Source organism: Misgurnus anguillicaudatus, chromosome 13 (assembly GCF_027580225.2).
Source record: "Misgurnus anguillicaudatus chromosome 13, ASM2758022v2, whole genome shotgun sequence".
Taxonomy (NCBI): Eukaryota; Metazoa; Chordata; class Actinopteri; order Cypriniformes; family Cobitidae; genus Misgurnus; species Misgurnus anguillicaudatus.
The window spans coordinates 6580226-6608217 of NC_073349.2; the positions used below are offsets into that span (position 1 = coordinate 6580226).

Below are 27992 nucleotides of genomic sequence, written 5' to 3' on the forward strand. Positions count from 1 at the left end.
TGGAATAATCGACTTATCAAATTCAAGAATAAATCCTTAGTTTATAAAACTTGGTTAAATAATAACATAATTTTAGTGTCCCAACTATTAAATGATAATGGTTCATTGCTGAATTATTCTGAATTCCTTCACACTTTTGGCATTCCAATCACCCCAAGATAATTTGCAATAGTTATGGATGCTATCCCATCTGGAATTCTCTTAAATGGGGCTGGTAAACCAGATTGCTTACCAGATCTGGACCCTAAGTTGACCTCAGTTGGTAAATTATGTTTCACAACTACAAGGAATAATAATCGTAATATTCGCTCTTTATTCCAGAGAGATGTCACCAACACACCTAATGTTGTTCCCTATTGGTCTAACTTTGTTGACAACCTTAATTGGGGAAATATATGGAATCTTCCTTATAAATACCTCCTTACAAATAAAGTAAGATAAGTCTCTTTCAAAATCATACATAGGTATTATCCTGCTAAAAGCATTCTCTTCTTAGGTTTAAGCTTGACATATGTGTTAACTGTTCTTTTTGTGGAATATGTCCAGAAACAATGGTACATCTCTTCTGACAATGTCCCCACGCCATTACTTTCTGGAAAGATCTGTCCCGATATATTACTGTTACACTTATTGCTGATTTTTCTTTGTTTTGGAAAAAATAATGTTTGGTTTCCATGATAACAAAAGTAAAAAACAGAAAGAAATTTACTTTTAGGGAAATGTCATATTCATAAAGCCAAATTTAGTCATTCTAAACCTTCATTTATTGCTTTTGGTAAGCAGTACATCAAATCCCTCCAAAAATTAAAAAAATAAGAAGGCTGCTAAAATCATTTATTTATGCTCTATCTTTAATGTATTTATTTGAAACTCCCCCTGGCTCTGTTCTTGTCTATTATTTGTTGTTTCTGTATTTATTACTTTATTTTTGTGTGTTTGTAATTGTATTACAAAGATTTAATAAAGGGGGAAAAAGCTCACAGTTTTTTGACCGTGAAACATGATAGTTAAATAGTACCGCAAACTTAATCTTTACCACGAATATGTGAGATTTATTGTTTGAGCATATACTTTAACCGTTTTGAAATTTTGTTTAGCTACACATGTATATTATGTTCAGGATTGGCGTGGACTATAAACGGTGGATGAATGAACAATGGAATCATTGGGACTGTACATCAGCATATAAAGAACATTTGCCTTTATTGACACGAGTCAATTAATTGACTCCCCCGGACACGATTCGCCTCTGACTATAGTGGAAAGTCATTACACTGTAGATAAGCTACAAGCCACTTATCAGTAAAAGTAGTTAAACTACAGCCAAGGTGAAAATGTTAGTTATAAGTTACTATTAAGAAGTCGCTAGCTACATAAAAAATATTTAGTTTTTTTTTTATAATGGCATTATTATATTACACATACCTGAATATAATTGTTAACTAAGAATGTTTAAAGAAAATGATTGAGGGTTAAAAATAATGTAATGTAATACAATTATGATTTCAGTATTGTTTTAGTTTGTGAACTACAGATTAAAATACACTTCTTAAAAAATACATATGTATCTCAAACTGACAGCCTGCAAAATTGATAGAAAAACTACAATCTAGCATCGCCACTGTTATGAAATAATAGTTTGAGAAGAATAAAAAAACATAATCCTGAAGATTTCTAAAGATTCTTAATTAAGATTCTCAATGAGGTGAAAATAATCCACAACTCGTCTGTCAATTCCTCCAGAAAACAGCATGAGGTGCACTTGAGAGTTTATATTTGACAGAAATCATTTGAATTAGTTTACTGGGAAATTGTAATGGACAGTATCGCTTTGTGGCAACTCAACATGAGAATTTTAAATTCATCATCATGTAGTATTTTAATTTTAATAAAAACCAGTGGACCCGATACCTCAAGGCTTATAGGAGGTGCAGGACCCCCCCAGACCCCTCAATTCAAACACTGCATTCCCCTAACGTTAGTTTTTGGTTATTTTGTGGAACCAAATAATAGTTCTGGGAACGTTCTTTTTATGTGTTATTTTTTGCAACCATAAATATTGTTTCCATAACATTGCATTGTATAAATAAATTAAAATAACTTATACATAACGTCCTCTTATGGTTTTTTTTTTTGGGGGGGGGGGTTGGAACCATAAAATAACGTTCCCATAACATTGCAGGGTGGTTATTTTTAAATAACCTAACAATAACTTATACAAAACGTTTTCTAAAAGTTATTTTTGGAACCATAAAATAACTGCCTCATCACGTTACAGGTGATTATTTTTAAATAACCTAAAAATAACTCAAACAGAACATTCACTAATGGTTATTTTTGTGGATATTTTGGAATCATAAAATAACTTACCCATAATGTTGCTGGATGGTTGTTTTTATATAACCTAAAAATAACTTATACAGAATGTTCTCTAATGATTATTTATTTATTTATTTTTGAGGAAATTATTCCTTTAGTGTGCACGTGTGATATGCGCATGCTCCTCTGTATGCGCTTACCCCATGCTCTTTACGAGTACTGTTTTCTCTTGTTCTCAGCAAAAAAAGTGTGAATTCACGTAGGCTACCCAGCAAACATGAAACGTCTGGGAGATGTCCAGATCATGTCTGTATAACGTCTGTTAGTTCAGACCCACTTTTAATCATATGCTGGAGGTGCAATCAGGGCCGCCTTAACCTAATGTGAGGCCCTGGGGCTGAGAGGTTTTGTAGGCCCCCCATACCCTCGATTTATAGTTTTTTTAAGTGTAATATCTAGATAATCTACATTACAAAATGAAGTAGTTTCTTTCGAGACATTCCATCGTTGACCCAGAAAACACCATAATATCATTATTAACATATCACTGAGCCTACTTGAGCATAAACACAAGACACTTTATTTAACAACCACACACAGCAACATGTGGTGATAATAAAACCAAAATGTGTGAAAGTATATATGTTTATAAGCTTTATGTTTATATAGTTTTTGGAATATACAAATTTGCAGAAAATTCATTGTCACTCACTAACCAAATGCTCAGCACAGTTTTAAGCATATAATAAGTTAAAGTTAGTTTTAAAGTGAAAATGCATTAATGATAACAAAAGATAAGTCTTTATAGACAAAATCTTATTTTTTAATCAGTTATTTATTTTGTAGGCTATTGAAGATATAGTATGCATTGTATTTAGTATTTATGCATACATAAGCATAACAAGCATGAATATGCACAAAACATACCTGTATAAGATCTTTAGATAAGGAGATTATAAATATGAATGGTGCTATTTGGGGATGATCATTTGAGATGGTCTTGTCGCTCTTTACTTTCTAGACTTGCACCTTTACCGTTGCATCTCTGTCGTTTTTCTAATCTAAACCAACAGATGTGTGTACTGTGAGCTAATGTCGCGTCAAACTACATCACTGCAGCTGCGCACGCGTCACTGATATAAACGCGAGTAAACTATAACAACTAACAGCATTATGTGCGGGAACTCTTTTCTTTATTTAGCGGCAACGTTTCTTGCGCACGCTTGGAGAGACTTCTGCATGCCAGAGACTCAGCTGCACGTCAAGAGCACAGAGAGAGAGCGAGCACGCGCGCGAAAGAGAGAGAGAGCGAGCACGCGCGCGAAAGAGAGAGAGACCTGCACCTCACTGGTGCTTATTATAAAATTTCAGAAATGACTCTTTCATTTGTTGGTGGATTATTTCCCGTTTCTCTGTCACACTCAGTCTAACATGCAGAAAGGTCAAGTTGACAACGCACACTTAATTACATTACGCGGAATAGAAAAATCTGTTACATCTGATATTTTATTTTACGGTAAGTTACAACCCACCCAGCACAAGACGTCATTTAGACGTTGTTTTTTGGGCTAAATCACGTCGGCCCGTCATGACCTTCATTTAGTCCAAAAAAAGACGTTGAAAACTGGTCTTTGTTTGGTCCGTCTAATTCAGTCCAAATTTAGCCTAAAATTAGACGTCTTTTTCGGACCACTTTTCAACGTGTCTCCATTCAATAATAATCCTGACAAAATATGCATGAATGTATAAATACTGAGCACATTGAACGATAATGAAACACATGCTTTGTTTAAAGTCTATTAATATTTCTGTTTATTTTAATTAAATAAATATGTTAAATGTGCTCTAAACAGGTCATTTCGGTCCTGTACAGCACTGATAGAAGCACTTCGTTTTCATCTTTTAACAAATATCTTTATTTTCTTTTAATATGATATAATTGGCAGAGGCGCGTGTCCGTCTCATGCTTTGTGATCACGTGATTATTCAAAGGGGAGATGCTCGTTCTGGATTTACTGATTTTCTCCTCAGACAAGTGTTTCTGTTTTGTGGTCGATTCTGGGGTAAGTTTCCTTAAATTCGTGGTTACTTTATTGAAATTAGTTCACAGGGATGTTAATTCAGTTGTCAGTATATGTCGATACGACTAATAAATGATCAATTTGAATGTTTATCGTTTGTTAGTAATGTTAGCTCGAGCGCTGTCAGCTTGACTGAGCTCGTCGCGCAGGTGACGAGCAGGTCAGTTAATGGAAATCTTTTATTTGTCTTTATATCTTCTATATAATCGTGTTATGCTTGTTTTTAAATGTATTTTAAATTGTTTAGTTAATTATAATGCAAGTTTACTCCAAGTATTGTAGTGTGGGCTTTTTTCAGCTTACGGCTAGCCTGATTGAGCTCGTGGCACAGCTGTGAGCTAGCAGTTAACGTTAGTGGATATTTGTTTTATATCTTTTATAAAAACGTGTTGTGCTTTTTTCTTAAATGTATTTAAAAAATTATATTGCAAGTTTACTCCATGTATTGCAATGTATGTGTGCTTTGTTCAGCTCCCTATCAAAATTACATTAACTAGTCTACTTTAAAATGTTAAAAGGCCATTCTGAATAAATAACTGTTGTATATTTATTGTTAGTTCTTTCAGATCCTTTTCTTGGTGTGTCTTGATGTTTTCTATTGGCTAAAGAGTAAGTATTACTTTGTTTATATTTTCACAGCCACCAGAATCAGAAGTAAGTGCTCAAAAGTGAAATAGCATGTTGGTCTCTTCAATGCAATGATAAATAAAATAGTTATAACTAATGAAATAGTCATATCTCATTTTGACTTTATGTACAGTTTGCTCGGGGTCAAAACACAGCTCATTCATACTAATCAAACAGTGACACTGGCTATATGTCTGCTTTATTTTTTATAGCAATAAAAGCATAGAGATATATAAAGCAAAGACAACTATAAGATAATCCTTCAGGAGCCAGTAAAACATATACAGTTACAGCACTAAACATACTTGTTATGGGGTAAGAAAAACTAGTACAGTGTAGATATGAATTATGGTATCCTAAGCACTTCTCTTATTATTGCTTCTGTCTTGTTCTTCATTTTTTGTAGTGCAAATAAGGAGACTTAGAGTAAGTACAAATTGAGCTTTTAGTACTGACGTGAATATTACATCGCCATTCGTTTGAAAGAAATAGAAAAGCGCTACGTTTTATTTTGTACCACCAAACTTGCTCGTATAACTACGATAATAATACTTTTTATGATGCTGCTGTTTACTCCATTGTAGCATGTTTCTGTGAAATTGACAATCTCAGGTAGGAGCTGCTGGTTTGTGGTTGGCAGTATGGATCACGGTCTGCGACTCATGAGGAGCTGGTCTGGAGACATGAAGAGGTTGTCAACAGGTGTGTTCCTATACTCTACCAAAATGTGATAGGGATCAGTCATGTGGGCCAATGTGTGTGAAACTTAATGTTTTTGCAAAGTCTTTAAACTCTTTGTGTTGATTTTGTGGAACTTTTCATTTCACTGGTATGCCATGTCTCGCGAAAGTGACTAAGCTTGCTGATGACAGTGGCAGACATAGTAGTGTTGAGTTTGTCTAATTGGAAGAAATGGTAATAGTTATCTAAATTAACCATTTATTCATTGTCAGAGGTGAAGAGGTCTGAAGCTAATACCTGCCACGGTCTGATTGGTATTTCATGAGGAATCATGGGTTCCTTGGTATTTGAATTATGTTGAACCAGGCAAGTACTCCATCTTTCGATCATGTGTTCTGTCTGCTTACACATTCCTAGCCAGAATAACATTTCGTGCTCTTAGCTTAGCCTTCTCAGCGTGTGCGCATATCTCAGGTCAGATATGACTATTTTCTAATCTTCACTGGTCAATGAAAGTTTGTCTTAAAAGTCAATAATGTATGTGGGAAATTGTCTCCTCTTTGCAGGCCATCCAACCAAGATCATCTATCTGAGCCGCTGAAAACTGCCTCGGTACGGATCTGTTGGAGCTTTGTGTCACTGACTGGTAAGTTTTTATAATTAAGTGAATCTACCAGTGGCGGCTGGTGACTTCTTTTTCTGAGGGCGCACGATGCGAAGTTCGTCACAACATGTATGTAACCCGTCATGTGTGTGTGGTACGTCATTTCAAAATATGTGTTCTGCGCTTTGAGAGATCGTGTGTGCATCACGTGTCATGCCAAAATAAGTGCCTGCTGCAGACGCGTCAAAGGGTTTATGATAAAAGAGACGATCATGTTTGCCAGATACTCGCATAATCTCATGCCTAATCAGACTTTAATGTTAAGGGAGTGCCTTTTGGAACATTAGCGTCTCTTTTATCATAAACGGTTTTGACGCTAGTGCAGCAGGCACTTATTTTGACAAAACACGTGATGCACACATGATCTCTCCACACCCATGACACATATTTTGGAAAAGGGAACCACACACATGATACTCCGAACACTTATTTTGAATTCGCGCCCCTCGGATGAGAAGTCACGAGCCGCCACTGGAATCTACATGTCCATATCTTTGATGAGATTGTCATGTTTTGTTGCTATGGACTTTTTGGAGAGGGTGTCTGCCACAGGAATCTCCTTTCCTGTTCCGTGTTTGATGTCATATTTCTAGGGCTGTAGAATCATTCTTTAAAGCCGTGGAGGAGCGGCATCTAGTAGGACCCTATGAAATCCATAAAATTTTTGTCCGGAATTCAGTTTTATTTTTCTCAAATAATCACACCAAACGCGCTTTAAATGCTTGGAAATGCAAGGCGCGACGCACTGCGTTTTTTTTTAAAAAGAGCAGTGTGACGCGGCTCTTCATATTGCTAGCAACCAACGAGTCAGCTGTCTTGTCAATCAAATATTGAAGCGTGATATTATTTTGCTATTAACTGTCATATTAGCAGAAACTTTAAAAAGAGGACGCTTGCTCTGACCTTGTTTGAGGGTGAGAGGTGCAAAAACACGCAGGAGAGTGAGTGAGTGGTGTCCGGTTCTTCAAAGCAACTGTAAACTTCCCTCACCACACCGTAAGGCCCGCCTCTCCCCCCATCCGATTGGACAATGGAAAGATGCGAATGACGTCAGCTGATTTTCTGCTCTCAGCGCTCCTTCAAAAGCGTGTGCTGCGGCTGGTGGCAAAAAACGCAAGGCGTTCGGCGCGCATAAACAGTGCGCAAATACTCCCTGCCCATAGAATATAATTAATGAAAAGGCGCCTGCAACTGCCATAAATGCGTTTGGTGTGATTGGCCCCTAAGAGTGATTCTTAGCTTTAAGAAATTTGACAACTTGCTTTTATACTTAAGATTGAAAGTAGGAGTATATTTCATGAATTCTTAGTACTTAAGACAAAAATGGCACTTTCAGAAGCTTGATAAATATGGGAACAGTTGTCTAACTTGAAACTTACTTCAGTTTCTTTCCTTTCCCATCAGTATTTCTGCAAATTCCTGTTTCGTGTCACATTGCTTATGCAAGACTGAATCCATAAAGGTGAGTCGTCATCATCATGAGAAACGTCTTTGCTCACTGCATGCACATTTCTTTTATAAGCAGAATGACACACTTTGGTAAAGTGATTGTGTTTTTGGGGCTGTTTAAACTTGGTATTAAGATGTGTGTTTTTTTCCTTATGCTGTCATTTAAATATGAGCAGGAGTAATGACGGGTTTAAATGGACGCAACTAATATTATGTCAGAGTCCGCTGCTGGTAAGTAAACATGCTGCACAGTGTTTTGTACATTTATATGTAAAAGCTTTCTTTGATATTTCTTTGATATTCTCTTGTGGCTGTTGGAACACATTCTACCACATGCGCGCTTACACTACAAAAGCAATCCGATCAAAAGTGTTTTCAACTACCTCTGAATGTGGTCAAAAGTGGACGAGCTCAAGATCATTTACACCTGTCTTTAGCATCGTCCACTTGTGATCCGATCGACAACAGCACATCTTAATACCAAGTGTAAACGGCCCCTTTTTTACTTGCGCTTCCAAGCTTTATAATGGTAGAAAACAACAGTTAGGGGACACCTTCTGACTTTAAACCTCAATAAAGTGCATTCATCCTTCACAGAGGTAATCCATACTCAAATATTGCCACTCATTGCGCATTGAATCATGTGAGTCCAAGACATCGTTCCTGGAAACTAGTTATTATAGTTTATAAAGTTTAAAACATTATCTTTTCTTACTATATAGCATCGATTACCCACAGAAGACCCTTGGAGCGCTGTGGATTACTTCTTTAAAGGCTGCACTTCTTTGGAAAGTCAGAAAATGTACCCTGATCCATGTTTTTTCCCATATTAAGCTCGGACATTTACTAGAATAACTCCAAATGTGTATCTGGAGTTACTGATTGTGAGTACATCATGGGGTAATTTTAAAATCTGTCTGAAGTATCGCTTTAAGGTTTTAAATGGAGTATAGCAATACATAATTGGGACTAAATAACAAAGGTAAAATAAAATATACATTCCTTTAAATATTAGTGTACCTAATTGGATTGATCATGCTTTACCTTTTAAGACAACCCCTGTTTTTAATGTTAACATTTAATTTTTTTATGTTCTCACTTAGATGCTGTAACCATAATGCAACCAGGACAACACACCTGGAGTGACCGAGAGCAGGATGAAGAAGGAATTGGATGAGAAAATGTCAACTGGTGCCCATGAGGAGACATATTGTTCTTGGACCTGCTTTTTATGTTTAGTAATAAGTGGTTTTATGTGGTTAAATATAAGTAATTTAATATTAATATTTAATATTCACTCCAAAATGGTCTAGTATTGTCACTTAACTTATGCTGCTTGACTTCTCAGCATAAAGATGATTATTAAGTTAATATTAAATATTTCAAATTTAGAAATAGGCTACCCCATGCCATCTAATAAAGAAGTGGGTACTCCGTGCGTGTCGTGTACCCAGCACTACACCATATGGCATCATTGATGTCTGTTGTAAGTACACTCTAAGAAAGGATGTGTTAATTTTAACACATTGTTTTGTGTTAAACTATTTAACACATTATGTGTTATTTTAACACATTGTGTGTCATTTCGTGTAGATTGTGAGCTCAAATAAATGAAATGGACAACACAAGATGTGTTAAAACAACACAAAGTGTGTTATTCCAAAAATAACACAGAGATGTGTTCAGTTAAGGACAACACACTAGATGTGTTGTCCTTAACTAGACACAAGATGTGTTAATTTAACACATTCATTTTAAGAGTGTAGATATATAACCTTTTATTAAATAATTATATTGTATTTCTTTCTAAGTCCAAGTTCAAAATTAAACTCTATAAACCTCTCAGTTGTGAAATGGTTTATATACATTCAAAATGGAGCGGTTTATAGAGTTTTATTTTGAACTTGGACATAAATACAAAAAAATACAATATAATTATTTAATAAAAAGTTATATATCTAGTAACAGCGGACATCAATGATGCCATATGGCCCGGCGTTGCATTGACCCCTCAAGATCTGATTTGTGCATTTTTGTATTCATGGTTAAAATGTTAAACTTTTTGATTGTAATAATAATTTAACCTTATCCCCATATGGGATTTAAAATGTTCAGTGACATTACTGTCAGATTCAAACGTCTTTCGCGCTGAGCCAGACGGACGAGCTCAGCGCTGTCACAACATGCAGTGTTTTCAACCTCATAATGTTTATTTTAGATTTCAGACATTTAAATACACATAAGCACTGGTAAAACAATAGCCTACATTTAGTTTGTAAAATACACACTGATGTCTGTGGAAGCAGCAATACAAATCTATTCAAATAAGATTTGCAAATAATAAATAAATATTATTTTCAAATAATAATAATTTGCCGACGTATCAGACAAACACAGTGGAAGTATAAAGTTTACTTTATTGTTATAAAGGTTATAATGAAAAGACGGGGATGCGCTCCTCCCTTGCGAAAAATAAGCGTGCTTAAATGTACTTTTATAAAGTGTACTTATTACATAAATATAATATACTTTAATACAGTTAAGTGTGAATTAAATGCAATCACTTAATGCACATTAAATGTAATTAATTTCAAATGTATCATATATTAAGTTGAAATAAAATTAAAAAGTTGCCATTAAGAGTTAACTTAATTGGTACTTTATTACAACTTTATATCTACTTTCATAATTGCTTCTAGTGTTACATTATAGGCTACTTAAAGTGCACTACGCAATATGATGACATGAAATTAATGTGACTTAAAATATACTTTAATGTAGGTTAACAATAAACTTAAGTGTGGCTTAAATCCAATGTTTTCAGCGAAATGAATAAACATTAAGTGTAATTAATTTCAAATGTATCACATATTAAGTTGAAATTAAAACCAATAAGTTGCCATTAAGAGTGCTTTTTTGCATCAACTTATGTGGGTCTTTAATACAACTTTATATTTACTTTCATAATTGCTTCTAGTGTTTTTAAAATATAGTTAAAGTGCACTGTTCAATCTGCTGTCAAGCAATTAATGTGAAATTAAAAATAAGTTAAAGTATATTAACAGTACATTTAATTATAATTATATATAATTAAATTATAGTAATTTAATTATAATAATTAATTAATTTAATTATTAATTAAATGTAATTAATTAAATGTAATGTTTCAAATACAAATTTGCCAAATAAATTCAAAAATATAAAATTAAATTCAATCAGTTGAACTGTGATTTCAGTGCAGTAAAGCGATTTCAATGCATCTTTCTACAGTATGTACTTTAACTACTTTTATGTACTTCTCAAAATACTGAAAAACAAATCTAGGTAATTAAATATGTATTCATTTCAGTTTAATGCATTACAAACAAACAAAAACCACAATGCTTACACTGACAATAAAACAGTTTGGTAGTCAAATAATTATGAATCGAATTTTTTGTTTTGCAAAAGTACATTTAATAAATGAATAATGAGTTGTATATGTCCAAACAAATACAAAAAAAGATCATTTATTAAATGTGTTTAGAAATATTGTCATGAAAGTGTACTTTCTTTAAGTTAAACTTAAATACATATTATTACAGTTGTAAAAAGTGCACTTGTGTTAAGAAATAGTGACATTAAAGTGTGTTCCATTTAAGTACATTAAGTGGTCTTTAATTTTAATTATATTATATTATCAGCAAGAGCACTTCTCAAAAATTATACTCTTATTATTTTAAGCACACAAAAAATACGCTTTCAATACACTTAAGCACGCAAATTTTTCACAAAGGCTGTCAAGCAGCTAACAGAGCTAGGCCGACGAACGTGCTCTTAAACAGGAAATAATATATGGAATTATTTGTGCATCTTTAAATAACTGTAAGAATACATTTCCTTTAAATATAATTTTTGTCATATAAAGTTTTAAGAGATAATAATGTCTTTTCCACTTTTATTGCTTGTTAATGCGGTTAACGTGTTTTGCGTATTTAGTTTATTTCAGTAATATTGCTGTTTTTCCGGTAATAATAATACAATTTACATGTCAATCCTGCTTCCTTATTCGTTTATAAATTGTATCATGCTGTTGTGTTAAGTAATATGTAGATATTTATTGCCATATGAGACGTTCATTGCCGTTATATGAATACTCTCGTCTATTATTCAAATCATATGCGGAATAATGTGTGCATCTTTGAATAACAAGAATACAGTTCCTTTGAAAATAATTTTTGTCAAAGTTTTGATCAATAATAATGTTGTGAGGATAATGCCATTGCCGTTGAATACTCTCGTCTACAATATGGATTATTACGCTGTTTAAATTTTGCTAGTGAGTTTCTGGTTACCTGTGCAGTTGCATATGGAGTGTTTTATGGAGCGCTGCATTTAAAAAATCTGTCGTTCCAAAGCGAGATCTCAATGTGTATTATTTATTCATTAATGGTATACGTTAACCCCCAACAATTTAAAATGCCCCCTCAGTCATTTCTTCCTGCAGCCGGGCCTATAGGCAACTTATTACATTTTATTTCAACTTAATATATGATATATTTGAAATTAATTACACTTAATGTGCATTAAGTGCGCCGAAAAGATTGCATTTAATTCACACTTACGTGTATTAAAGTTTATTATATTTATGTAATAAGTACACGTTATAAAAGTAAATTTAAGCACAATTATTTTTAGCAAGGGAGGTGCGCATCCCCGTCTTTCAAACATGTATCATTATAACCTTTATAACAATAAAGTAAACTTTATACTTCCACTGTGTTTGTCTGATATGAATAACATATTATTTTGAAAATAATATTTGTTTTTTATTTGCAAATTACTATCTTATGTGAATAGATTTGTATTGCTGCTTCCACAGACATCAGTGTGTATTTTACAAACTAAATGTAGGCTATTGTTTTACCAGTGCTTATGTGTATTTAAATGTCTGAAATCTAAAATAAACATTATGAGGTTGAAAACTCTGCATACTATAATGTTGCTATATGACAGCGCTGAGCTCGTCCGTCTGGCTCAGCGCGAAAGACGTTTGAATCTGACAGTAATGTCACTGAACATTTTAAATCCCATGTGGATAAGGTTAAATTATTATTTAAATCAAAAGGTTGAACATTTTAACCCTCTGGGGTCCGACCATTTTGGGACACTGTCAGAGGTTCTGACATGCTCTTACATTTGGTCTTTTTTCAGTTGCTTTACAACATAATAATGGCAAGTGTCTCATACCACTGTGTTCAGCACAAACTGGGCTAAAATATTATATGAGCTACATGTATGTACATGTTTGTATTTTTGAGAGAAAAAGGTTTATGCGTGGTTTTTTAAAAAGCTAAAATTTTGAGTCACTGATTTAAGTCCACAAAACCCATACTAAACATGTTTTAACAAGACTTTCCTAAACAGAATCTAGTAGTCTAGAGTTTTTTCTTTAAAATGATGTGAAAATCATCCTGCCTACTCATTCACATAAACCAGTATGTTTATTTAGAAATTGTAAGACACTTTTTGTTTAGAGGGGCCGTATGCGAGAAGGATTGATTGACAGCTAGCAAACAAAGGCTCGCATAATGAGCTGCATAATGAGCTGCATAATGAGGGAGGAGGGAACTACAGTAAAGAATGTGAGGACAAATGAACATGTTTGTTTGAGGTTTATTAAGAAGTTAACAATATAGTCAAAATAGAAATGAAGGTCAGTAGGACCCTATTCAAAAACTTAACTTGTATAAGAAACTGATAAACAACAGAGCTGTAAACTTCATGTGGCTCATGTTACCATACAACTTTATGTCCAAAGAGTGTGAATATGTTTTTCCACTTCATAGTTTACTGATGAGAGGGATGCAGACCTGTAAGAGAGTTATGAACAGCTGTTAGCATAAATTGTCCACAGAAATACCCTTACATACATAACTGATGGGTAAATGATAGCACTTGTAACGGTGGTCGCCTAAACTCAATATACTGTATAAAAAAAACTTGGCCTAGGCGGGATTCGAACCCGGGTCTACCACATGGCGGCCAAACGCACTACCGCTGCGCCACCATTAGGTCACGTGATTAGTGTCTTTCACACACCTAGGTAGACTGGCCAAGGTAAATTTATAAAAAAAAAAAGGCGAGTCTCCGTGTAAACAACGCGGAGCTCATAATAAAACGGTGTCGCGTGTAATTCGCAATGTATGGAATGCGTTGCATGTAAACAATATCATATTACAGTAGACCCCCCCCCCCAGTGCAGCATTACTCAAAGTTGCCATGAAGGATACGAAAGTGTCTACTGTACAGCATGTAACAATGAAATCCGCCATTACGTGATCACGCGTACTCGTTTGTAAATAAGCATGTAAACATGGAATCTTACAGCACACACTTAAAAGACACAGCAGTGCAGCATTACTCAAAGTTGCCATGAAGGATACGAAAGTGAATAACTGTGTCTAACACTGTACAGCAAACAATGAAATCCGCCATTAGGCCTGATCGCGTAAGTTACTCGTTTGTAAACAATGCGAACGTTTTTCAATCCGAGGCGTGCAGTCTGTTGAGGTTGCTTATGTAGGCTGAACTGCACAAGCCATAACATATTACATGATAGCAAATATAAATGAAGACAAATGACTTACAGTTTCTTCAGGAATATATCCGCCTCCATTGCGCCTTCCATTGTTCTTCTTCTTAGGTAACGTTAAAGATAAACGCTTCTCTTCCTCAATGTCCAGACATAAATGAAGATATTCCTCACGTGTGTGTATAAAGTTTATAATCCAAACATGCGCTAAAGTCTTTAAATCTTATCAAACATTACGCTTTGCTGGTTTGAACAGCTCGTCTCTTCATTACCATGTCAACAGCGTGTGGGCGTGACCGCATTATAGATAATGAGCTCAGCCACGAAAAACGGTACTCTCTTTACTTCAGTGCAGATTATATAAACAGGAAATATTTGTTTTTGATAATAATTAGCTTGTTTAAAAGTAGACATTTCAGGCTTTCTTTGGATATGTGTATTATGTTTGTGTGACGAGTATTCGCGGAGTTTCAACTAATTTTTGTAACGTGATTTGAGAGACAGCTGGTGGAGACAGAAATGTCTGAATGAGCACCCTGTTTATTTTCTTTATTTGACAAAAACACAAAGATCTGTTGTTATTGTGAATGTACACTAATTTAAGAGGACCCTTTAGAGTTTCAAATGATGTCAAACACGTAAGTGTTTGATTATTAATGATGGAGTATTTTAAGTTGATTCTGCTATGATAAGGAGAAAACACGTCAAAACGCGTCCCCGCGTTTTTGGACCCCTGGGGGTTAACCATGAATACAAAAATGAAACAGAGGGGGTACGAACCAGATCTGAGGGGGCAATTATATATCTACTAACAGCGGACATCAATGATCGTGTAGTGCTGTGTACACGGCACGCACGGAGTACCCACTCTTTATTAGATGGCTTGGGATAGCCTAGTATGCCCACACTTTGTCCATTGTGCCCACATTTTCCCCACTTATTTGTATTAAAATACATTTTTTCACACAGTATTTTGTATTTGTGATATCTGTGAATTTGTGATAGTATTTTGTATTTGAATTTTAAATCAATTCCATATATGTATGTATGCCTATCTCAGATCATATGCATGTGAAAGGCAGTTTCTGGTATAAATAGCAGAACACAAAAGGTGTTCTGTGTCATTAGAAATGCAGTCAAATAGTGAGACAACAAGGATAACTGATCATGAAGGTAAGAACCTTAACCATGCCAGGTGAGGGATATATTATGGCTGAAAAAACAAACCAATTAATTAAATATTCATGTCATATGTGTATTTGATATATAAATTCGTATTACCTTTATGTTAGCTGTCCTATTTTGAGATAATTATTAGCCTAATAATAGTATAATTAATATTATATAATACATTCTCAAAATGAGGTTAAACCCTTGGAAAGACATAGGAAATAATATAGAAATTTAGCCCTTTTATAGACGTCTTTTCAACGACCATGAAAAGACGTCTTTTAACCTTTCACTTTTCAACCAAATTTAGCCTTTTTCTAGACGTTGATTTATAGACGTCTTTTCAACGACATGAAAAACACGTCTTTTCACCTTTCACTTTTCAACCAAATTTAGCCTATTTCTAGACGTCGATTTATAGGCGTCTTTTCAACGACATGAAAAACACGTCTTTTCACCTTTCACTTTTCAACCAGAATTTCACGTCATTAAGACGCCTGGAGAAGTCGTCGTTTCGACGTCTTTTCAACCAGATTTTGCTGGGTGGGAACGCACCAATCAGCAGACATGTAACGTGCAATTAGAGTGACTGACAGAAAACCTGACAAGTTACAAAACAAAATGACATTTTCAGCTCATCATGAACACGAACATGGGAGGCCCTTGAACTTCGGAGGCCCCTGGGCTTCAGCCCAGGTAAGCCCGTGCATTAAGGCGGCCTTGGGTGCAATAGAGGGTCAGTGTCTGGACGTCACTTTTGCACCCCTCTTGGATATCTGTGGACGTGCCAAAAAGGTTTAGTGTATGAACGTCTGTTTGGTTCACCCTATGGGCATCTGTGGACGTGCAGTATAGGTTCAGCATACACTGTAAAAAATGTCTGTAAATTGAACAGTAAAATACCGTATAAATGATACAGAATAAAACCGTATTTCACAAAACATGTGATAACCGTAGGATTCACTGTGAAAAACTTTAATTAGTTTTACAGACTAAGACCTTACATTTAACAGTAAAAAACATATAAAAATATGGTTTATTGCAGTAAAATTAACAAGATACTGTATTACCATAAAAATGAAAAAAAAAATTATTGAGCAATATCAGCGTAATAGATATGGCATTATGCGTTATTGATGTAACATTAAAACTTTTAGAGAATATATTTGTTACCAATATACTGAACCATCTGTTTATATTTTACTAAATCCTTGTTGATAGAGTTTAAAAATTAGAATAATATCAGTCTGCACTATAGTGGTCATCATGCAGGCATTTGTCATCAAGTTCCTAATTTTTATCACACTAAAATTACTTTTAAACATAAAATTACAATTATTTTCTAAACATGGACGATAAGTTTACAACTGCTGTAAAAACAAGATACAAGTCCTCAACTATTCCAGCATCCACACACGTGATTTAGTAGACAAATATTCTTTCTGACGTGATGTAATCACAAGTCAAATGGATATTTTCCACCAAATTTATCCCATTAAATCTCCAGTTTGTGGTTGTTTAAGATTCATTTGAAGTCACCATTATTGTAATTAGTGTTTCCTTTAGTTAGGCATTTGTCCTTGTGACCTTCATTGACCTAACTCTCCTCTTTTACCAATTGCAACAGTGCTTTATTAAGACCACTTGTTTATTGCTAGAGGGAGTAGGAAAAACTATCATGTGATATATTGATTGCTTGTATGTCATGCATATAATTTTATATGCATAAAATTTTATAAATATTTTATGAACATAAAATGATAAAATAACATTAAAGATATAAAGCACAAAAAAGTGATGCTCTATGCAAATGACACTGTTTTGAACAAGACTGCTGTAATGCTTTAGTTAGTTAGTTTCTTTTTTTAGTTTCTTTAGACATCAACACTTTGGATACAAATCTCAACGATGGTGACAGTAAATGGTAAGAAAGTTGCACAATTTTGTCATGTCACAATGCATGATGGGAGTTATGAATGAGTTTTCTACAATCCTGGTACCCAGCATGCATTGCAGCATGAAGCTTTGTTGTTGAATGTCACCATAGTTGCGTTTCATAGGCGGATTAAAGTGTCTGTAAAGACTACGGAGAATGTACTGTAAATCTACAGTATTTTAAAGGAATTAAAGGAAATGTCTATAAAAATAATGGAAATAGTACTGGTAATCTATTTTACTGATTTTTTTACAGTGTAGCATTTAAATAAGACAGTTCTGAGCTGTAAAATAGATGGTACTGAACCGTCATTTGTACAACATAAACCTTTACAATAAATAGTTTTGAGCTGTAAAAATGGTAATGAACCATAAATATTACAATGTTAACCCTTGAATTTGACAGATATAAACTGTTTTAGCAACATAAACATGTTAAATAGACATTTATAAACTGTAAAAAAAAACATTTAAAATTTGTAAAATATACAGTACAATGGGTGCAATCCCGTAAAACCAATAACATTGCTACCGTATTTTTGACGGTAAAGATCTGGATACCACAGCTGCCGGTTTTCTACCGTAAAATGTACGGTTTATTTTTAACAGTGTATGAACGTCAGACTACGACTCCTCTTGGATGTCTGTGGACGTGCAATAGAGAAAAAAAAGACGTCTAGAAAAGACGTTGAAAAAACGTTCATTCTGGATACTCATTGGATGTCTTTTGAACGTTCAACAAACATATCAGCAGGATGTCTAATTTCAACACATAAAAGACGCCTAATAAAAGATGTTGCATGAAGGTTGTCTCAGGCTCCATAGTAGATGTCTTTTAAACGTTCAACAAGCATGTCAGTAGGACGTCTGAATTCAACACATGAAAGACATCTAAAAAAAGACGTTGCAAAAACGTTCATTCTGTATACTCAGTGGATGTCTTTTGAATGTTCAACAAACATGTCAGTAGGCTGTCTAATTTCAACACATAAAAGACGTCTATAGAAGATGTTGCAAAAACTTTCCTGCTCCATGTATTTTTGATGGATGCAGCTCTCTAAAGCTGAAGATCAGCTATGGAAGGCCAAAAGGGCAAAAATGTCAAATCAGCTAAACGCCAGGAAAAGTGTGCTTCTCCAGTACAGAGAACCTGAAATCCGTAGTATGGATTTCAATGACTGCAGGCACAGTTTTCTCCTGCTCATATAGAATTCATCCTTTAACCATGGGGATCCGGGGCAACCCATTTATCATGATCAAGGTCACACACAGATGCTTTGTGCCTTAGTATTATGGACGAAACTATGGTTCCTTTCGGTGTTGGCCTTTTCTACATGTTCAGGGTCATGTGTGCATGTCTTTGTGCCCTAAGAATATGGAATAATGGTGGGTTTCTGTCTAAAGGCCCGGAGTTAGGTGTGGTCTGTCGTTGCATGACATTAATGATAGATGCATCTCTATTAATCTGAGGATCGGCTATGGAAGGCCGAGAGGACAAAAATGTCCAATCAGCTAAACGCCAGGGAAAGTGTGCTTCTCCAGTACAGAGGGCCTATTTTCTGGGCATGGTATGGATTTCAAGGACTGCAGGCACGGTTGTTTCCTGCTCATATAGAATCCATTCTTAAACCATGGCGTTCCCTGAGGGGCAACCCGTTTCTCATGATTAAGGTCACATGCAGATGCTTTGTGCCTTAGTATTATGGAAGAAACCATGGTTCCTTTCTCAAAAAGGCAAGTGTTGGCTTTTTCACTGTTCAGGGTTACACGCATATGTCTTTGTGCCCTAAGAATATGAAAAAACTTTGGGTATTTATTTACAGGCCCAAAATTAGGTGCAGTCTGTCGCCACATAACATTAATGACAGACGTATCTCTTTCTAGCTGGGATCAGTTATGGGAAGCCTAAAGGGAAAAAATGTCCCATCAACTAAATGCCAGGAAAGTGTGCTTCTCCAGCACAGAGGACCTCTTTTCTGGGCGTGATATGGATTTCAACAACTGCAGGCACGGTTGTCTCCTGCTCATATAGAATCCATCCTTTAACCATGGGGTTCCCTGAGGGGCAACCCATTCCTCATGATCAAGGTCATACACAGATGCTTTGTGCCTTAGTATTATGGAAGAAACCATGGTTCCTTTCCCAAGAAGGCCAATATTGGGGGCTCAGGGTCATCACATCAGGATAACAATGGATGCATAACTCTAAGCCGGGAAGTGCTCGTAGCCCTGTCTCCCTTCTAGATGGCTCCCAATTTCAGGGGCTGATCTGGAGGGATCTGGAGTCTCAGGCAAGAGGCACTGTGTTTCACCCCTGCCTTGAGCGAATGAGTTCGTGGGCCTCTGAGGAGGACAGACTTATAGAAACGGGTCTCTCAACCGAGGTTTTGCAGATTATTTTACATTCCAGAGCTCCCCCACCAAGAAATCATACGCATTTAAATGAAGACTTTTTATTACATGGTGCCAAGAGCCCTTACATGACCCAGTTAACTGCCCAGTAGGATCAGTTCTAGAGTTTTTATAGAAGTGGTTCATAGCAGGGCTGTCTCCTTTGACCAATAAGGTGTATGTGGAGCTATTTCTGCCTGCCATACCTTAGTGGTTGGTCCCTCATTAGGTAGAGACAAACTTGTCATGCGTTTTCTGTGTGGCACTCGGAGGCTGAGGCCATTTTAGAATCCCTGCGTGTGATCTGTCTGTGGTCCTGGAGGACTTATCAGGGGCACCATTTGAGCCACTGATACCATTTCAAAAAGTTTCTTATGTTACATTTCTCCTAGCTATTACCTCGCTTTAGAGGGTAGGAGTTTTATTGGCTCTCTTGGTTTCACTCACCTGTCTCGAGTTCTCTCCAGGCATGGTGAAGGCTTTCCTAGGTCAGGTTACGTACCTAAGGTTCGGAATAATATACCACACCCCATAATATTGCAGACTTTCAGCCCTCCATCTTTCAAGGATTTAACCAGAGGGCACTTAATTTGCTATGCCCAGTGCATGCACTGGACATGTATGTGCATAGTACTGCCCGGTTCAGGTGAACAGAGCAGTTATTTACAGGCTTCGGTTTGGCCTGGAATGGGTTCCAAGCCACCAAGCAGACTTGAACTAGATGGATAGCCGAGGCTATACCAATTGGAACCATTTCTGGGGAAGACCTGACCTGCTAAAGAGAGATGGCCTCCATCTGTCTCCAGAAGGAAATGCTATACTCTCTAGAAATCTGACCAATAGTCTTACTTTTGATATTGTCTGACTATCCAGGGCTCAGGTCAGGAAACAGACAGATCGGCTTACCCATCCGTCTGTTAGCTGCCTTGACATATCAAGATCACATATATCCCACCACATAGAGCCTTTTTTACCAGAGTACCAACACATCTTGATTGTGTCTGTTCCTCGAATAAATAAATACAGAACACCATTTACCTCGTATCGTACAAATCTTATTAACATAAAATTAGAACACAATACATTAACAATGAAACTCAAATGTTAAAATTCGGCCTACAGACAGGCTATTAAAACCACCAGATCTACCTATCTCAGTACGCTTATTAAAGAAAATCATAACAACCCTCGTTTCCTCTTTAGCACAGTTGCGAAACTGACTAGAAACAAAGAACAAACAGAAACCAATAGTAAACTCCAACACAATAGTGACGACTTCATGAACTTCTTTACTAACAAAATTACGGTTATTAGGCAAAACATAGAAACTACGCAAACAGCCACCACTCTACCCAATAGTAAATTTAACACTAGATTACCATAAGAACATCTTAAGTCATTTAAACCTACTACAATAGAAGAGCTCTCTAAATTAGTAACATCATCTAAATCATCATCTTGTGAATTAGACCCCGTTCCCACAAAATTACTTAAAGAGGTATTTCATGTAGTGTCAGACACAGTACTAAATATCTTTAACTCATCTCTAGAATTAGGATACGTTCCAACAGCTTTCAAACTAGCAGTTATTTGACCGCTAATTAAAAAACCAAACCTTGACCAGGGAGATCTTAATAACTTTAGACCAATCTCAAAACTACCCTTTCTTTCTAAAATATTAGAAAAAGTAGTGGCAAACCAGCTACGCACATTCATAGCGAATAATAATACATATGAAAAGTTCCAATCAGGATTCAGGCCCCACCATACTACAGAGACAGCGCTGCTTAGAGTTACAAATGACCTCCTTTTAACATCCAATTGTGGTGAAATCTCAATCCTTATATTACTAGACCTTAGTGCAGCCTTTGACACAATAGATCACAGAATCTTACTCAATAGACTAGAAAACTATGTTGGCATCAGTGGTCAGGCGTTAGCCTGGTTTAGATCGTATCTAACCAATCGATATCATTTTGTTCATGTAAATGAGGAAGAGTCATATCACTCCCCTGTTAAATACGGCGTACCACAGGGGGCAGTTTTAGGCCCTATCCTATTCTCATTATATATATGTTACCTCTAGGAGACATTATCAGGAAACATAACATAAGTTTTCACTGCTATGCAGATGATACCCAGCTTTACATCTCGTCACGTCCTAGTGAAACCCAGGAATAGACTATTGTAACTCGTTACTCTGGGGATGTCACACAAATCAGGTAAACAAGCTACAGCTGGTTCAAAACGCTGCCACAAGAGTGCTTACTCGATCTAAAAAGTATGACCACATAAGTCCAATTCTGGCATTTTTACACTGGCTACCAGTTAAATATCGCATACAATTTAAAATATTAATAATCACATACAAAGCCTTAAATGGCCTAGCACCCTCATATATTAGAGAATTACTATCAGAATACAATACACCATGTAAACTGCGATCACAAAATTCCGGCCTCTTAATTATCCCTAGAATATCAAAAGTGTCTAAAGGTGGTAGATCCTTTTCCTACTTAGCCCCAAAGCTCTGTAATGATTTACCAAATAATGTTTGAGTATCAGACACAGTCGATCAATTTAAAATTAAACTTAAGACATTCTTCTTTAACAAAGCATTCACATAAAATGTCCAGTAAATATAATTATCCCGCAATAGTTATTTTGACTAGAACAAAGCACTCACATACCTCATATGGGTAATATACTTATGCCGCAATAGGTAGCCTGTTTGGAACGAGCGGATTTTAAACCACAGTATACTGTATGACACTTGCATTACATGCGAACGGCCCCTACGCTAATAGAATTTGTTTTCTCTCCCTGTCTCGTCCTCGACCCCGAGGACAATGAGACAAACAGGCCCAGCTCCTGCTGCTGTGAAGGTCATCACACCCCTGATCTACTGGCTGTCCTTCAACGTGATGCCCAGCTGATGCGCGACCAACGACCACCGGCCGAACCAGTTTAATCCGCTTACCCGCTTTCTATCCCTACCATGTTTATATATATATATATAAATATATTAATCTCTCCCGAGGGTTTTTGTCCTTCTAGGAGTTTTTCCCACTGGGTTTTCTCCTAGGGGGGGTTTTCATCCCCGGGAGAGTCAGCCAACTTTGGCTTAACTTAGCACTTTACTGTATACGTTACATTATTACTACGCTTGCTTGTACGGTTTATCATTAGCCGCTATATTCTACTTCTTATATTATCTATTGATTTTCTGTGTTTTCCCCTGCATCTACTCATGTAAAGCTGCTTTGAAACAATTAACAATTGTGAAAAGCGCTATATAAATAAAATTGAATTGAATTGAATGTGCTTATGAAGCCTCTTGACGGCCCCTTTCCTTTAACCGTCAGAGCGAACTTGAGGTATGGCAGCATATAGGGCCCTGTGGGCAGGGGACTCGATCCAGGATATCTGTGATGCGGCAAGCAGGTCCTCACAGATTAGGGTTGCCGCGGTGACGTAATTTTCCCCCCGGTTAATCAGCGCGTCACAAACTCGGTGATCCCGGTATCACCGAGTGGGAGGGGCTTATAAATGCGCATGCAGACGTGCACATTTTACTTTCACTTTTGAATTACGCAACTGTTTAAATGCATCGCTTGCGTAAGCTGCGTTAAATCCCCTATGAATTTGCGTGCAATGTGAGTGCAACAGCTGGTTTACTTAAGTGCTTGAGTCAATGTGCGCAGGTAATTCTCACAGAACCCGCCAGTCCCAAGCAGAGCAACCGTCTACTTCTCCATAAAAGCACTGCTTGAATGATGGGTTTAATATTTTTCTTGATGAAAAACACAACAACTAAACAATCTCGCTTGTATTAAACATCATATATGTATATTATAACAAAAATGAGCAGAGCACGCGGCTTCTGTCATCATCTGGTCAGTCAGCTCGCCTTGCAAACTCTGACAGAAATAAATGAAATCTGACACCTGCGGCTGCTCTGTGACGTGACGCGCGTTCAGCCCCGCTGAATTCAGACAACAGACACATTCAGTTGTAATTGTTTGCCTTCACTACCGAAACTACATTTTTTATTTACATGAAAATAACAACACGACGGTGAAAGACGGTGTCGCGGTGGGCAAGTGATATAACCGGTGAGAGGCTGAAGCACCGGTTATCACCGTTTCACCGACTATCGCGGCAAGCCTATCACAGATCACTTTTGAGTTCCTTGGGACTGTGTGCTTTGGTCTCAGTTGTGCTTTCTACACACAGACAGGCACTTGTAGTCTGACGGATTGGGTATAACTTTTCCCATAGCATCAGCTCTGAAGCAGCGTTGAAGTTCCCTCTAAAGGGAATATCTCAGGTTATGTATGTAACCCTTGTTCCCTGAGAAGGGACAGAGACACTGCGTTTCCTGGGCATACTTCCAGTCTGCCTGCACACCCGCTTCGGCATATGCCAGATAAAGTGGGCGTTCCTTTCTGCCGTATTTAAGCTCTCTGACTTCCGTCTTCGATGTCAGGCCCAACCATTGGTCGAATTTGATATACATACTCAGACGCTGTCACACTGTAGGCGTTTCCCATAGCGTCAGCTCTGATGCAGCGTCTCGTTCCCTTCTCAGGGAACAAGGGTTACATATGTAATCGGAAACATTTTTTGTTCTCAAAATGTTACCCTTACATTAGCTTTTGGTTTTCAGAATTGTATTTTCCAAGGTTTGTATTTGGTTAGCCAGGAGTTTTCTTTACAAAAATAGAATGTTATTTGTAGGTTAGTTTAACATTCCCCTAACATTATGAGAACGTTATTCTATCGTAAGGGGAATTTAATGCTACCCTAAACATATATATTTATATAATATATACAAATGCCTTGAGTTAGGAGTCGTTCTATCTGAAACATGCCTCGGTTCAACCCAGACTTAAGAAGCCTAACTTAGACTCCTCCGATTTATCAAATTTTAGACCCATTTCTAATCTTCCATTCTCAACAACAATTTTAGATAAAGTAGAGCTCTAAAGCTTCCTGCCACAGTACAGGTTTCACAAGCAAGTTTAAGAAAATTTCACTCTACTGAAACAACTCTTTTAAAAGTGCCCAAATTACATCTTTGTAGCCACTGACTCTGGAGATTCGATAGCATTGGTACTTTTACAACGCTTTTCCATTGCATACCCCACAGTTTGAGTTGTGTTAGCTTACTTTTGGGGGCTTTTTCACTGGGTACAGTATGAACTACCCGATACTTGGGGTTTCAAGTGAACTGAGCTGATACCAAAACATGACATGAAAACACTCTAGATACTGATTGGTCTGAGAGAATCGTGACAAGCGTTATGCTAAACACAAGATTAGCTTTAGCTTTGTGAGTGCGCTGTCTTAAGCAAACCTGTTGTCATCTGTGCTTTGATGTTCCCAAACTCATTTTAGCAGTTACTAACATTCACAGGCTGAGAATCAGGAACACCATACCAGTGTTTTTTAGGCCTGCGGTTTGTGGCGGCACATTCATAACGCGCAGGTTGGCATGCACTGAATTTTTGCAACTTAAATGATGCTCGGCAGAACGTGTCGACTTAAACTTAGTGATAAATGCAATGTGCAAACATTTATTTGTGGTAATCAATTTTGATTTGGTGACGGACTGAGAAATACATAAATGTATGGGGATGTATAGCATTCCAACAATGCTCTCACATGTATGATGTCACAGCAGTAGGCAGTGCAAATATAATGACCTATAATCCCTCCCACTCTGAAGTTATACTAAACTCGATGGAAAAGCTAACCAAGCCAAAGTGAAGTTAGCTGACATGCCCTGACCCGTGGGGTACTATGCAATGGAAAAGCATCATAATTCAACCACTCACATGCAGCATGTAAACAATAATAATGAAAGTTAATATATTTCAATCAAAAATATAGATTTTTATTCAGATTTGCAGGTGCAAGTACCGGACAATGTATTCCCCTTTAATGTTAACTTGACTGCAAACAAACAAAATTCAACAAATTCAAACCCACCAATCTGTCACCGGACAACAGAGGCAGAGAAGCACGCAAATTACCAATCTTCTGTTAGATTTTACACAGCTTAACAGTTCCATTCATGATGATATCAACAATTTAAATAAAAACTTACCTGTAGCTCAATAGGCTACATCACTATTCTCCCGCCGCGCCAGTGACATGGTGACTCCCATCAAATTATTTAGGCCTATTCATTTTTCTTGAATATTGATGAATGGATGAATTTTATTAAAGCTTTGAGCAAGTTATATGCGAGCCAATTATATGCACAATTATAACTTCCACTGTGTTTGGCTGAAAGTCAGGATGGATTGACAGTGAGTAGGGCTTATTTTTGTCTTAAATCACTTTGGTCTTGGCAATGCACAGTGTTATATTTGTCATATCTTTGTTGTTTACCCTCATGTGCCAGTAAAAAACATTTGTCTATATATTACATTTTTTGTGTATGTTAAATGGATGGGTGTAGAGATGTGTGTTTATGGGGGGAGGGTTAGGTGTGTTCAGATGTTAAAGGCCGCTAAACGCCACCACCATCAACAAGATTCCTAGAACCTTTAAAGCTGGATTTACACTACAAATCTTGATGCAGTGGATTTTGAAGAAAGATGTAAGGTTTGTAGAGCTCCGCTGTATTCATTTTCTTAGAGAAGATGTCGGCGTTGGTTCATGCTTGTCTTAAGCTAAGCACTGTCCATTTCTCTATTGCAGGGATTGCCAGATGTGCTGTAGCGTAGGACGATGCTGGGGAAGATGGCGGATGTCTTGATGGTGGAGGTGAAGGTGATTAAAAGTAAATTAAATTAAAGTAAATTAAAAGCCTAAAACCCTTTTTTTTTAGGTATGGTTATGTTCTTCAAGTGTTTGACTGATTTAACACTCACGCATTCTAGTTAAGCAGATTTTGTTAAAATAATACATAAGGGCATAGACCCTTATTAACAAATACAAAAGATTTGTCTTTACCACAAATATCTTTACCATGCTTTAAAACGCAAAGCAGCACAATGTCACTTACTGTAAACAATTGAAGTTAACATGGTATAAACTGAATATACATTGTTATACTTTATTTAAATCAGGCGGACGAGTTGGTGATATACATTATCAAAGGCTTATGATTGACCTGAAAGTGATGCATGGGTTTTATTTTAGACATTTTTCCCCCATTTGAATACAGAATGCTATCTTCCTGTGCATAGCTGTCCATCAATTGTCACATGTGTTACAGTGCAAACAAATGGTGTATGCATGGCATAAAAGTGTAGTAAGAGAAGACTGCTCCGGCTGCTTTCTAATCACTCTCGCCGTACTCGCAGATGTTTTTCGTGGGTCGATCTGCGCAGTGCCATTGAACACACTTTTGATAATCTGCAGTCAGGTGGCGGACCGCCCCATTTCATCCAGCTTTAAACAAACATACTCCGCTGCTACCCCAGATAAACAAACTATAACCATTGTTTCCATAATGCTGGGTTCATTGGAAAGCTAAACAAGCTTTTCCCTCACAAACAAAAACACTTTACTAGTGACGTTGATTTCGTGACGGCTCTTGGTTGGTGTGTGTGTGTGCTATTTTGGGTGCCCATATAAGCACTTATAACAGTGCAAACTCAAAAATCAGTGTTAGCTTAATGAAACAAATGGCAGGTAGGCCTAAGTCAAACACTGATGAGGCATGTCCATCTCCTCACTTCTCCAGAAATGATGTTTTATTAACAAAGTTCGGGAGGAACACGTTCAAATAATGAACCTAATCATCTCAACTATGACCAGCTGTCGACAATCAGCAATCATGTGTCCACCTGATCGGCATCAACAGAAACCTATATAGACTGGAAATCAACTCACCCTCATTCCTTGATAGTTTCAGCATCCCTCCACCTCCCCTTTTCCGCATGATTGCCTAGTCACCTTACTAACCAGAACAGGGGGGATTGTTCTGGGTTCGGGCCTAAGGCTGAGCCCGGAACCCTCTCCCCCCCCAGGAAGCGCCCCGGGCTCAGGCCATTAATGAGCTCGGAGCCCTCTCCTCGGACAGCATGCCAAATACGCATATTAATAACTCTGTTCTGAATTATTTGTAAGTGCGAACTTGTGA

General features: G+C 36.8%; 1 long non-coding RNA gene across 4 annotated transcripts; it reads left to right on the forward strand.

Annotated features, from left to right (window-relative positions):
• The first annotated feature begins 3850 nt into the window (after window positions 1-3850).
• Window positions 3851-9590, forward strand: LOC129441721 (uncharacterized). Of its 4 annotated transcripts, none has more exons than XR_012372856.1 (8): window positions 3851-4750; window positions 4967-5009; window positions 5240-5342; window positions 5434-5453; window positions 5612-5729; window positions 5983-6354; window positions 7777-7834; window positions 8925-9590. It is a non-coding gene; the product is annotated as an uncharacterized lncRNA (long non-coding RNA). The 4 variants fall into 4 exon arrangements; XR_012372855.1 differs by having other exon boundaries at window positions 5989-6354; XR_012372857.1 differs by lacking the exons at window positions 5240-5342; window positions 5434-5453 and having other exon boundaries at window positions 5989-6354.
• Window positions 9591-27992: the final 18402 nt, after the last annotated feature.